Source organism: Netta rufina, assembly GCF_964035555.1.
Source record: "Netta rufina genome assembly, chromosome: 37".
Lineage (NCBI taxonomy): Eukaryota > Metazoa > Chordata > Aves > Anseriformes > Anatidae > Netta > Netta rufina.
In genome coordinates, this window is record NC_140161.1 from 227392 (window position 1) to 241727 (window position 14336).

Below are 14336 nucleotides of genomic sequence, written 5' to 3' on the forward strand. Positions count from 1 at the left end.
GGTGGGCATGGCCAAAAAACCCAGGTGGGCTTCTCCAGCCCGTCTAGGTGGGCTTCCGTCCCACGTCTAGGTGATCATGGCTGGAAGGTCCACGTGGCCACCACCGTGACCTCTTGGTGGCCACCATAACCTCTTGGTGGCCACCACCGTGACCTCTTGGTGACCTCCACCATGACCTCTTGGTGGCCACCATGACCCCTTGGTGACCTCCACCATGACCTCTTGGTAGCCACCATGACCTCCTGGTGACCTCCACCATGACCTCTTGGTGGCCACCATGACCTCCTGGTGGCCACCGTGACCTCCTGGTGACCTCCACCATGACCCCTTGATGGCCACCATGACCTCTTGGTGGCCACTACCGTGACCTCCTGGTGACCTCCACCATGACCCCTTGGTAGCCACCGTGACCTCCTGGTGACCTCCACTGTGACCTCCTGGTGGCCACCGTGACCTCCTGGTGACCTCCACCATGACCCCTTTGTGGCCACCATGACCTCTTGGTGGCCACCATGACCTCCTGGTGACCTCCACCATGACCTCTTGGTGGCCACCATGACCCCTTGGTGACCTCCACCATGATCCCTTGGTGGCCACCATGACCTCCTGGTGACCTCCACCATGACCCCTTGGTGGCCACCATGACCCCTTAATAGCCACTTTGACCTCTTGGTGGCCACCATGACCTCTTGGTGACCTCCACCATGACCTCCTGGTGGCCACCGTGACCTCCTGGTGACCTCCACCATGACCTCTTGGTGGCCACCATGACCTCCTCTTAGTGGCCACCACCGTGACCTCCTGGTGACCTCCACCATGACCTCTTGGTAGCCACCATGACCTCCTGGTGACCTCCACCATGACCCCTTGGTGGCCACCATGACCTCCTGGTGGCCACCACCATGACCCCTTGGTGGCCACCACCATGACCTCCTGGTGGCCACCATGAGCTCTTCTTGTTGGCCACCATGACCTCTTGGTGGCCACCGTGACCTCCTGGTGACCTCCACCATGACCTCTTGGTAGCCACCATGACCTCCTTTTAGTGGCCACCATCATGACCTTTCGGTGGCCACCATGACCCCTTGGTGGCCACCACCGTGACCCCTTGGTGGCCACCACGATGACTTCTTGGTGACCTCCACCATGACCCCTTGGTGGCCACCATGACCTCTTGGTGACCTCCACTGTGACCTCCTGGTGGCCACCGTGACCTCCTGGTGGCCACCGTGACCTCCACCATGACCCCTTGATGGCCACCACCATGACCCCTTTGTGGCCACCATGACCCCTTGGTAGCCACCGTGACCTCTTGGTGGCCACCACCGTGACCTCCTGGTGACCTCCACCATGACCCCTTGGTGGCCACTGTGACCTCCGTTTAGTGGCCACCACCACGACCCCTTGGTGGCCACCACTGTGACCTCCACCATGACCTCCTGGTGGCCACCACCATGACCTCCTGGTGACCTCCACCATGACCCCTTGGTGGCCACCGTGACCTCTTGGTGGCCACCACCATGATCCCTTGGTGGCCACCACCATGACCTCTTGGTGGCCACCATGACCTCTTGGTGACCTCCACCATGACCCCTTGGTGGCCACCATGACCTCTTGGTGACCTCCACTGTGACCTCCTGGTGGCCACCACCATGACCCCTTGGTGGCCACCATGACCTCTTGGTGGCCACTTTGACCCCTTGGTGGCCACCGTGACCTCCTGGTGACCCTCCCGCACCCACCTCTCACCACGCGTCGTCTCCGTCGCCGGCACCCACCTGGAGGGAGAGAGGAGAAAAATTGGGGTGAAATACCCCGATTTTGGGTAAAGTACCCGGATTTGGGGTAAAATACGCAGGTTTGGGGCAAATTTCCTGGATTTCAGGTTAATTACATCGATTTTGGGGTGAATAACGCGGATTTGGGGGTGACATGGGTTTGGGGGTGAATAAACTGGATTTTGGGGTAATTTGCCTGAATTTGGGGTAAATTACATGGGTTTTGTTCTGATTTGGGGTGAACTACATGGATTTGGGGTGAATTACCTCGATTTTGGGGTGAATAATGCGGATTTGGGGGTGACATGGGTTTTGGGGGTGAATAAACTGGATTTTGGGGTGAATTACATGAATTTGGGGTAAAATACATGGGTTTTGTTCTGATTTGGGGTGAATTACATGAATTTGGGGTGAATTACATGGATTTGGGGCAAATTACCTCGATTTTGGGGTGAAATTCCTGGATTTGGGGGTCAATGACCTGAATTTCAGGGTGAATTGCCCCAATTTGGGGTGAATTATCCGGATTTGGGGATGAATTACCCAGATTTTGGGGTGAATACCCCGTATTTTGGGGTAAAATACCTTGATTACGGGGTGAACGGCAAGGATTTGGGCTAAATTGCCCAGATTTGGGGGTGACTTGGATTTTGGGGTGAATCATCTGGATTTGGGGATTAATTAGCTAATTTTACGGGCCCTTTCAGTGCTTGATCCGATTGGATATTGATCTGATTGGATATTGATCCCATTGATTATTGATCCTATTGGTTATTGACACCATTGGTTATTGATCCTATTGGTTATTGACCCTATTATTTATTGACCCCATTGATTATTGGTCCTATGGGCCGTATAGGTTATTGATCATATTGGTTATTGATCCTATCAATTATTGATCCTATTGGTCGTCGATCTGATGGGTTATTGACCCTATTGGTTATTGATCCTACCCATTATTGACCCTATTGGTTATCGATCCTACCAATTATTGACCCTATTGGTTGTCAATCCTATGGGTTATTGATCCTATTGGTTTTTGATCCTACCCATTATTGATCCTATCAGTTATTGACCCTATTGGTTATCGATCCTATGGGTTATTGACCCTATTATTGACCCTATTGGTTATCGATGCGAGGGGTTATTGATAACCCGATTGATTATCGATTGATTATTCATCGCTCCCATTGGCTATCGATCCTACGGGTTACCGCCCCTCCCCATAATCGATCCCATTGGTTATTGATCGCCCCACAGCGATCCCATAGCGACCCCCGGTGGCCAAAACACCCCAAACGGCACCAAAACGGGGACAGAAACGGCAATTTTGGGCCTCTCCTGCCCCCCTGCTGCCACGGTGGCCAATTTCTGCAGAAATTCACCCAAATGCGGGAAAGCGTGGGGGTGGCGATGACGTCATCAGCCCGGATAGGATTTTGTTTTTCCACCCCCGGGGGAAGCAGCCAATGGGGTTGTTTTGGGTAATTTTGGGTTATTTCTGTTATTGCAGGTTTTTTTGCAGCTCTCGGCTCCGGGCAGAGCTCGGTGCCCAAAATCGCCAACCGGGACCCAAAATCGCCGCTCTTGACCCCAAAATCGCGGCGCGGGTCGAGGGGATTTGAGGAGGACCCAAAAATCCCACGCGGACCCCAAAATCTCCGTTACGGACCTCAAAATTTGCATCTGGGCTCGAAAACCTCAATTATGGGCTCCAAAACTCTGCCACGGACCCCAAAACTTCAATATCTGCCCCAAAATTCCAGCAAGGCTCAAGATCATCAGCATGGACCCAAAATCTCCGGTTTTGGCTCCAAAACCTCCGTCATGGACCCAAAATCTCTGCTTTTGACCGCAAAACCTCCATCGTGGACCCAAAATCTACATTTTTGACCGCAAAGCCTCCATCGCAGACCCAAAAATCTCCATTATGGACCCAAAATCTCCAGCACGGACCCCAAAATATCTGTGGAAGACACAAAAAAATCCAGGATGGACCAAAAATCTCCATTATGGACCCAAAAACTCCAATATAGACCCCAAAACTCCTCCAAGTGTCAAGAAGCTTCAGCATGGACCCAAAAATCTCTGTTTTGGACCCAAAAACTTCGTCACGGACCCTTGATCTTCATCATGGACCCAAAATCTCCATTTTGGACCCCAAAATCTCCCATCTGATCCCAAAATCTCAAGAGAAGATCAAAGTGCTCCAAAAATCTCCGTTATGGACCCAAAAATCTCCGTTATGGACCCAAAAATCTCCATTATGGACCCAAAATCTTATCACGGTCCCAAAACGTCCAGGATGGACCCCAAAATGCCAGCAGGATTGGAAGGACTCTGAGACAGACCCAAAAATCTCCATTTTGGACCCAAAACTCCTGAGCGATCCCAGGGGATCCTCCCCGGACCCAAAATCTCCAGAACTGAGCCCAAATCTCCAGCATGGACCAAGAAATGGGGGAGCCTGGGTATGGGGCAGGGGGAATCTGTGGGGCAGGGAGAATCTGTGGGGCAGAGAGAGCTATGGGGCTGAGCTAGCTATGGGGCAGGGGGAAGCTGTGGGGCAGAGAGAGCTGTGGGGCAGGAGAGAGCTATGGGGCTAAGCTAGTTGTGGGGCAGGGGAGAGCTATGGGGCAGGGAGAGCTGTGGGTCAGAGCTAGCTATGGGTCAGGAGAGCTATGGGGCAGGAGGCTAGCTGTGGGTCAGAGCTAGCTATGGGTCAGGGAGAGCTGTGGGGCAGGAGAGAGCTATGGGGCAGGGGAGCTGTGGGGCAGAGCTAGCTGTGGGTCAGGGAGAGCTGTGGGGCAAAGCTAGCTATGGGGCAGAGCCAGCTGTGGGGCAGGGAGACCTATGGGGCAGGGGAGAGCTATGGGGCAGAGCCAGCTGCAGGGCTGAGCTAGTTGTAGGGCAGGAGAGAGCTGTGGGGCAGAGCTAGCTGTGGGGCAGGAGAGCTGTGGGGCAGGGGTAGCTATGGAGAGCTGTGGGGCAGGGGAGAGCTGTGGGGCAGGGAGAGCTGTGGGGCTGAGCCAGCTGTGGGGCAGGGGTAGCTGTTTGCTAGGGAAAGCTGTGGGGCAGAGAGAGCTATGGGGAGCTGTGGGGCAGAGCTAGTTGTGGGGCAGGGGTAGCTGTTTGCTAGGGAAAGCTGTGGGGCAGGGAAAGCTGTGGGGCAGGAGCTAGCTGTGGGTCAGGGAGAGCTATGGGGCAGGCTAGAGCTATGGGGCTGAGCTAGCTGTGGGTCAGAGCTAGCTATGGAGAGCTGTGGGGCAGGGGAGCTGTGGGGCAGAGCTAGCTGTAGGGCAGGGAGAGCTATGGGGCAGGAGAGAGCTGTGGGGCAGAGCTAGTTGTGGGGCAGGGGTAGCTCTTTGCTAGGGAGAGCTGGGGGGCTGAGCTAGCTGTGGGTCAGGGAGAGCTGTGGGTCTGAGCTAGCTATGGGGCAGGGAGAGCTGTGGGTCAGGAGAGAGCTATGGGGCAGAGCTAGTTGTGGGGCAGTGGTAGCTGTTTGCTAGGGAGAGCTGTGGGGCAGGAGCCAGCTGTGGGGCAGGAGAGAGCTGTGGGGCTGAGCTAGCTATGGGTCAGAGCTGGCTATAGGGCAGGGGAGAGCTGTGGGTCAGGAGAGAGCTATGGGGCAGAGCTAGTTGTGGGGCAGGGGTAGCTCTTTGCTAGGGAGAGCTGTGGGGCAGAGCTAGCTGTGGGTCAGGGAGAGCTGTGGGTCTGAGCTAGCTATGGGGCAGGGAGAGCTGTGGGTCAGGAGAGAGCTATGGGGCAGGGGAGCTGTGGGGCAGAGCCAGCTGTGGGTCAGGGAGAGCTGTGGGTCTGAGCTAGCTGTGGGGCAGGGAAAGCTGTGGGTCAGGAGAGAGCTATGGGGCAGAGCTAGTTGTGGGGCAGGGGTAGCTCTTTGCTAGGGAGAGCTGTGGGGCAGGGAAAGCTGTGGGGCAGGAGCTAGCTGTGGGTCAGGGAGAGCTGTGGGGCAGAGCTAGCTGTGGGTCAGAGCTAGCTATGGAGAGCTGTGGGGCAGGGAGAGCTATGGGGCAGGAGAGAGCTGTGGGTCTGAGCTAGCTGTAGGGCAGGGATAGCTGTGGGTCAGGCAGAGCTGTGGGGCAGAGCTAGCTGTGGGTCAGGAGAGAGCTATGGGGCAGGAGGCTAGCTGTGGGGCAGAGCCAGCTGTGGGTCAGGGAGAGCTGTGGGTCTGAGCTAGCTGTGGGGCAGGGAAAGCTGTGGGTCAGGAGAGAGCTATGGGGCAGAGCTAGTTGTGGGGCAGGGATAGCTGTTTGCTAGGGAGAGCTGTGGGGCTGAGCCAGCTGTGGGGCAGAGCTAGCTATGGGGCAGGGAGAGCTGTGGGTCTGAGCTAGCTGTGGGGCAGGGAAAGCTATAGGGCAGGGGAGCTGTGGGTCTGAGCTAGTTGTAGGGCAGAGCTAGCTGTGGGTCAGGGAGATCTATGGGGCAGGGGAAAGCTGCAGGGCTGAGCTAGTTGTGGGGCTGAGCTAGTTGTGGGTCAGGGGAGAGCTGTGGGGCTGGAGATAGGTGTGGGGCTGGAGATGTGGGGCTGGAGATCTCTCCGTGTCCTTAGAACCACTTGTGGGGCAGATCGCTATGGGGCAGGGGGGATAGCTGTGGGGCTGAAGACAGCTGTGGGGCTGGAGATAGATGTGGGGCAGAGAGATCTGTGGGGCTGGAGGTAGGTGTGGGATAGAGGCAGTTGTGGGGCTGGAGATCTGTGGGTCTGGAGGTAGGTGTGGGGCAGAGAGATCTGGGGGGCTGGAGGTAAATATGGGGCAAGAATACTTGTGGGGCTGGAGACATGTGCGACAGATGTGGGTCTGGAGATACATGTGGGGCAGAGACAGGTGTGGGGCAGACATATCTGTGGGTCTGGAGGTAGATGTGGGGCAGGAATACTTGTGGGGCAGAGACAGTTGTGGGGCTGGAGATGGATGTGGAGAAGGAAGATCTGTGGGTCTGGAGGTAGTTGTGGGGCAGAGGTAGTTGTGGGTCTGGAGGTAGATGTGGGGCAGGAATACTTGTGGGGCTGGAGATAGATGTGGGGCAGGAATATATGTAGGGCAGAGACATGTGGGGCTGAGATACATGTGGGGCAGGGAGATCTGTGGGGCTGGAGGTAGTTGTGGGGCAGGGAGATCTGTGGGGCTGGAGATATGTGGGTCGGAGACAACTGAGGGGCTGGAGACACATGTGGGGCAGAGAGATCTGTGGGGCTGGAGGTAATTGTGGGGCAGAGACAGTTGTGGGGCTGGAAACACGTGGGGCAGGGAGATCTGTGGGTCTGGAGGTAATTGTGGGGCAGAGACAGATGTGGGGCAGGGAGATCTGTGGGTCTGGAGGTAGTTGTGGGGCAGAGACACGTGTGGGGCAGGCAGATCTGTGGGGCAGGAGCTCTCTACATCCCCACTTCCTCACCCCACATCACCCCACACCTCACCCCACACCCACCTCACCCCACACCCTGCCCCACATCACCCCACATCACACCACATCACCCCACAACCTCCTCACCCCACATCACCCCACACTCTCCCTCTGCCCCACACCTCACCCCACACCCTCTCCCCGCCCCACAGGCAGCCCCACGGCGCCTTCCGTCTTCCCCATCTCCTCCTGCTGCGGCTCCACCCAGCAGCGCCCGGTCCTGGGCTGCTTGGCCACCGGCTACGTCCCCGGTCCCGTCACCTTCTCCTGGCCCGGGGCCACCGGGGCCACCTCCGTCACCGTCCCCGAGACCCACGGCGTCGGGCCCCATAGGATCGCCAGCTTCCTGCACCCGCCCCACGCGTCCTCCGGGGACTCCTTCACCTGCAGCGTCAAGCACTCGGCCACCAGGAGCACCCTGAGCAAGGCGGTGGAAGGTATGGGAGGTGATGGACCGAAATTGGGGGGGGTTTTGGGGGGGTTTTGGGGTGTTAAGGGGGTTTTGGGGAGGGATATGGGGTTATGTGGGGTGGGAGGTCCTAGAGAACCCATAACTACCTTCGGGTTCTCACCAGGCCCCATAGTTTATCTAATAGGGTAGGAGGTTCTTGAGAACATCTGTAGGTTCCTACAGACCCCATAACCACCTTCAGGTCCCACCAGGCCCCATAACTCGTCCAATAGGGTGGGAGGTCCCCAAGACCCCATAACTACCTTCAGGTTCCCACCAGACCCCATAAGTCGTCTAATAGGGTAAAAGGTTCTCAAGATCTGTTGGGTGTCTGGAGGTTCCACCAAGCCCCATAACTACCTTCAGGTCCCAATAGGCCCCATAAGTGGTTATATGGGGTGGGAGGTCCCCAAGACCCCATGACTACCTTCAGGTTCCCACCAGACCCCATAAGTCGTCTAATAGGGCAGGAGGTCCTCAAGAACATCTGTAGGTTCCTACAGACCCCATAACTACCCTCAGGTCCCACCAGGCCCCATAAGTGGTTATATGGGGTGGGAGGTCCCCAAGACCCCATAACTACCTTCAGGTTCCCACCAGACCCCATAAGTCGTCTAATAGGGTAAAAGGTTCTCAAGATCTGTTGGGTATCTGGAGGTTCCACCAAGCCCCATAACTACCTTCAGGTCCCAATAGGCCCCATAAGTGGTTATATGGGGTGGGAGGTCCCCAAGACCCCATAACTACCTTCAGGTTCCCACCAGACCCCATAAGTCGTCTAATAGGGTTGGAGGTTCTCGAGAACATCTGTAGGTTCCTACAGACCCCATAACTACCTTCAGGTCCCACCAGGCCCCATAAGTGGTTATATGGGGTGGGAGGTCCCCAAGACCCCATAACCACCTTCAGGTCCCCACCAGACCCCATAAGTCGTCCAATGGGGTGGGAGGTCCCCAAGACCCCATAACCACCTCCAGGTCCCCACCCGACCCCATAAGTCGCCCAATGGGGTGGGAGGTCCCCGAAGCACCTCCCCTCACCCCATAGCTCGTGGGGTGGGACGGGACCTCCCCCCTGCCCCCATTGGACCACGCGGAGACCTCCTGTCACCCCGCGATTGGTGCGGTTGGGGTGGGAGGGCCTGGGATTTCATTGGACCGTTCGGGGACCGCCCCTTCCCCTACCATTGGCCGAGGAGTCTCCAGGGCCCCACCGGGGCCCCACCTCACCCCATAAGTCACCCCATGGGGCGGGACCTCCAGAAGACCCCCAAAACCCCCCAAAACCCCCTCCAGACCCCATAAAACCCCCAAGATTTGAGTTCCTTGGCACATATTTCGTCCCCACCACACCCCACAAGTCCCTCAGTTGGACGGGACCTCCAGAAGACCCCCAAAACCCCCCAAAACCCCCTCCAGACCCCATAAAACCTCCAAGATTGGAGGTTCCTTGGCCCATATTACGTCCCCACCACACCCTACAACCCACCCCATGGACGGGACCTCCAGAAGACCCCCAAAACCCCCCAAAATCCCCTCCAGACCCCATAAAACCCCCAAGATTTGAGTTCCTTGGCCCATATTACATCCCCACCTCACCCCACAAGACCCTCAGTTGGACGGGCCCTCCAGAAGACCCCCAAAACCCCCCAAAACCCCCTCCAGACCCCATAAAACCTCCAAGTTTTGAGGTTCCTTGGCCCATATTGCGTCCCCACCACACCCTACAACCCACCCCATGGACGGGACCTCCAGAAGATCCCCAAAACCCCATAAAACCTCCAAGATTTGAGGTTCCTTGGCCCATATTTCGTCCCCACCACACCCTACAAGACCCTTAGTTGGACGGGACCTCCAGAAGACCCCAAGATCTTCATAGGACCACCTCCAGACCCCATAAAACCCCCAAGATTTGAGTTCCTTGGCCCATATTACGTCCCCACCACACCCCACAAGACCCTCAGTTGGACGGGACCTCCAGAAGACCCCCAAAACCCCCCAAAATCCCCTCCAGACCCCATAAAACCTCCAAGATTGGAGGTTCCTTGGCCCATATTTCGTCCCCACCTCACCCTACAACCCACCCAATGGGGCGGGCCCTCCAGAAGACCCCCAGATCTTCCGAAGACCACCTCCAGACCCCATAACACCTCCAATCTCCCCTCTCCCCCCCCCCCCCAGTTTGCGTCGTGTTCCCGCCCCCCACGCCCCCCGAGGTCCAGGTCCTCCACAGCTCCGTCTGCACCACCTCGGGCGACGACTCCGTGGAGCTCCTCTGCATCATCACCGGCTTCTCGCCGCCCCCCGTGGAGGTGGAGTGGCTGGTGGACGGCTTGCCGGGCCAACTGGTGACCACCATGACCCCGGCGCGGCGCGAGGCCGGCTCCAAAACCTACGTGGCCACCAGCCAGACCAACGTGTCGCGAGAAGACTGGAAGGCGGGCAAGGCCTTCACCTGCCAGGTCAAGCACCCCGCCACCGGCGTCACGGCGCAGGGGCACGGCCGCTTCTGCCCAGGTGAGGAGGAGGAGGGTGAGGGTGGGGGTGGGGGTGGGATCTCGGGGGGGTTCCACTTGGGAGAAGGTTCCAGGTCCTGGTTGGGTTCCACCAGCCTAGAAGGTTCCGTGACCATGACGGGTTCTACCAGGAGTAGAAGGTTCCAGGTCCTGGTTGGGTTCTACCAGGTCTAGAAGGTTCCATGACCATGACGGGATCTACCAGGTCTAGAAGGTTCCATGACCATGATGGGTTCTACCAGGGGTAGAAGGTTCCAGAACCTGGTCGGGTTCTACCAGCGTAGGAGAAGGTTTCGTGACCATAGTAGGTCTTAGTAGTGGAGGATGATGACGACCATGATGGCTTCTACCAGTCTAGAAGGTTCCATGACCATGCCGGGTCAGGTTGGACCACCAGGATGGGTTCCTCCAGGTCTAGAAGGTTCCAGGTCCTGGTTGGGTTCGACCAGGGGTAGAAGGTTCCAGGTCCTGGTTGGCTTCCACCAGCCTAGAAGGTTCCGTGACCATGACGGGTCCTACCAGTCTAGAAGGTTCCATGACCATGACGGGTTCCTCCAGCCTAGGAACCGGAGACCATCTCGACCTCTTCCCCCCCGGAGTTCTGACCACCTTTGTTGTCCTCCTGACCCCCCCGCTGACCATGACCACCGACCCGGAGAACCCCCCCCCCCTCCAAAAATTTGGGGGGGGGGTGGACAACCTGCCCGTCGCCCTGGGACCTCTCCGGACCCCGAGGACCGGTGGGAAAAACAAAAAACAACAAAAAAATGGAGATTTTGGTGAAAAGCAACAAAAATAAAAAGAATCAGAATCACGTGGCTGCGGTGTGTGGCACCAGCTCAGAAGGTTGGATGACCTTGATGGGTCCTACCAGGTCTAGAAGGTTCCGTGACCGTGACGGGTCCTACCAGGTCTAGAAGGTTCCATGACCGTGACGGGTCCTACCAGGTCTAGAAGGTTCCGTGACCGTGACGGGTCCTACCAGGTCTAGAAGGTTCCGTGACCTTGATGGGTCCTACCAGCCTAGAAGGTTGTAGGACCGTGGTGTGATGGATCATTCTAGAAGGTCCCAAGACCATGGAGTGCTAGAAGGTCTAGAAGGTTGTAGGACCATGGTTTGATGGACCATTCTAGAAGGTTCCGAGACCATGGTGGGCTAGAAGGTCTAGAAGGTTGTAGGACCGTGGTGTGATGGACCATTCTAGAAGGTTCTGAGACCATGGAGGGCTAGAAGATCTACAAGGTTGTAGAACCATGGCTTGATGGATCACCTAGAAGGCTGTAGGACCTTCTAGAACATCTAGAAGGTTGTAGGACCGCGGTGTGATGGACCATTCTAGAAGGTTCTGAGACCATGGAGTGCTAGAAGGTCTAGAAGGTTGTAGAACCATGGTGTGATGGATCATTCTGGAAGGTTCCATGTCCATGACGGGTCCTACCAGGTGTAGAAGGTTGTAAGACCGTGGTGTGATGGATCACCTAGAAGGCTGTAGGACCTTCTAGAACATCTAGAAGGCCGTAGGACCTTCTAGAACCTCTAGAAGCTTGTGGAACCTTCCAGAACATCTAGAATCTTGTAGGACTGCGGTGTGATGGCCCATTCTAGAAGGTCCCAAGCCCACCACCTCAACAGCTCGCCCGACCACGCTTCTCCTCGCCGCCTTCCCACCCCACCCCACCCCACCCCGACCCCCAACGCGGCCACCAGCCCCCGGGGGGCGGTGGCGGCCACCTCCAGCGCCCTCCTCCCGCCCCGCAGGCTCCGGCGCCCAGAGCTGCAGCCCCATCCAGATCTTCGTGGTCCCACCCAGCCCCGGTAGCCTCTACATCCGCCAGGACGCCAAGGTCCACTGCCTGGTGGTCAACCTGCCCAGCGACGCCAGCTTGAGCATCTCCTGGACCCGCGAGAAGAGCGGCGCCCTCCGGCCCGACCCCATGGACCTCAACGAGCACTTCAACGGCACCTACACGGCCAGCAGCTCGCTGGCCATCTCCACCCAGGACTGGCTGGCCGGCGAGCGCTTCACCTGCACCGTGCAGCACGAGGACCTCCCCGAGCCCCTCAGCAAGAGCATCGCCAAGCACGCAGGTCGGTGGCCATCGCCACGTGGGGGTGGGGGTCCCGCCACGTAGGGTTGGGGTCCCGCCACGTAGGGTTGGGGTCCCGCTACGTAATTTGGGGTCCCACCACGTAATTTGGGGTCCCACCACGTAATTTGGCGTTTCTCCACTCAATTTGGTGTCCCACCACATAGTTAGGTGTTCCTCCACATAGTTTGGGGTCCCACCACGTAATTTGGGGTCCCACCACCTAGTTTGGGGTCCCACCACGTGGGGTTGGAGTCCTACCATGTGGAATGGAGTCCCACCACCACGTAGGTTGGGGTCCCACCACCTAGGTTGACGTCCCACCACATAATTTGGCATTTCTCCACGTAATTTGGGGTCCCACCACATAATTTGATGTCTCACCACGTAATTTGGCGTTTCTCCACATAATTTGGTGTCCCACCACGTAATTTGGTGTCCCACCACCTAGTTTGGGGTCCCACCACGTGGGGTTGGAGTCCTACCATGTGGAATGGAGTCCCACCACCACGTAATTTGGGGTCCCACCACATAATTTGGTGTCCCACCACCTAGGTTGGTGTCCCACCACATAATTTGGTGTCCCACCACGTAATTTGATGTCTCACCACGTAATTTGGCGTTTCTCCACTCAATTTGGTGTCCCACCACATAATTAGGTGCCCCACCACGTAGTTTGGTGTCCCACCACGTAATTTGGGGTCCCACCACGTGGGGTTGGAGTCCTACCATGTGGAATGGAGTCCCACCACCACGTAATTTGGGGTCCCACCACATAATTTGGTGTCCCACCACATAATTTGACGTTTCTCCACATAATTTGGTGTCCCACCACGTAATTTGATGTCTCACCACGTAATTTGGCGTTTCTCCACTCAATTTGGTGTCCCACCACATAATTAGGTGCCCCACCACGTAGTTTGGTGTCCCACCACGTAATTTGGGGTCCCACCACGTAATTTGGCATTTCTCCACATAGTTTGGTGTCCCACCACGTAATTTGGGGTCCCACCACGTGGGGTTGGAGTCCTACCATGTGGAATGGAGTCCCACCACCACGTAATTTGGGGTCCCACCACATAATTTGGTGTCCCACCACCTAGGTTGGTGTCCCACCACATAATTTGGTGTCCCACCACGTAATTTGGCGTTTCTCCACGTAATTTGACGTTTCTCCACATAATTTGGCCTCCCACCACCTCATTTCCCGCCCCACCGCCAACCCCGCCCCCCAAAAACCACCCCCCAACCCCCCGATTTCGCTTAACCCCGACCTCCTTTCCAGGCAAGGTCACCGCCCCCTACATCTTCACCTTCCCACCCCACGCCGAGGAGCTCTCCCTGCCCGAGGTCACCCTCACCTGCCTGGTGAGGGGCTTCCAGCCCGAGCACGTGGAGGTCCAGTGGTTGAGGAACCACAACAGCGTCCCGGCCACCGAATTCGCCACCACCCCACCCCTCAAGGAGCCCAACGGGGACGGGACCTTCTTCCTCTACAGCAAGATGACCGTCCCCAAGGCCAGCTGGCAGGGCGGCGTGTCCTACGCCTGCATGGTGGTCCACGAAGGGTTGCCCATGAGGTTCACCCAACGTCCTCTCCAGAAGACCCCCGGTAAATAGGGTTTTCGGCCCCAAAATCCCGCCCCCTCCGCTTCTTTTTTTTTGTTTTTTGTTTGTAAATAACTTTCTGTGGCCCCAAGTTCTCCTGGTCTTCTAATAAAGCCGACCGGCCTCGTCTCGCACCGCCTGGTCTCCAAGGAGTGGTGTCTTTGGGGGTCCTCCAAGCGGGGGACGCTGGGGAAGGGGTTGGGGTGGAGGATGAGGTGGTGGATGGATGGACGGATGGATGGAGGAGAAGATGGAGGAGAAGATGGTTGGATGGATGAGAGGATGGATGGTTGGAGGAGAAGATGATTGGTTGGATGGAGAGACGCCAGGCTTGATGGTTGGTTGGTTGGATGAATGGTTGGAGGAGAAGATGGTTGGATGGTTGGATGGATGAGAAGATGGAGGAGAAGATGGTTGGATGGGTGGATGGATGAGAAGATGGAGGAGAAGATGGTTGGATGGGTGGATG

At 57.0% G+C, this 14336-nt stretch overlaps 1 gene segment (V, D, J or C); it reads left to right on the plus strand.

Annotated features, from left to right (window-relative positions):
- LOC311220690 (Ig mu chain C region-like) overlaps nt 1-14001 on the plus strand; it is a 47604-nt gene extending 33603 nt beyond the window's left edge. Inside the window, exons 2-5 of the C gene segment in view lie at nt 7358-7642; nt 9837-10172; nt 11931-12260; nt 13545-14001.
- The last annotated feature ends 335 nt before the right edge of the window (nt 14002-14336 follow it).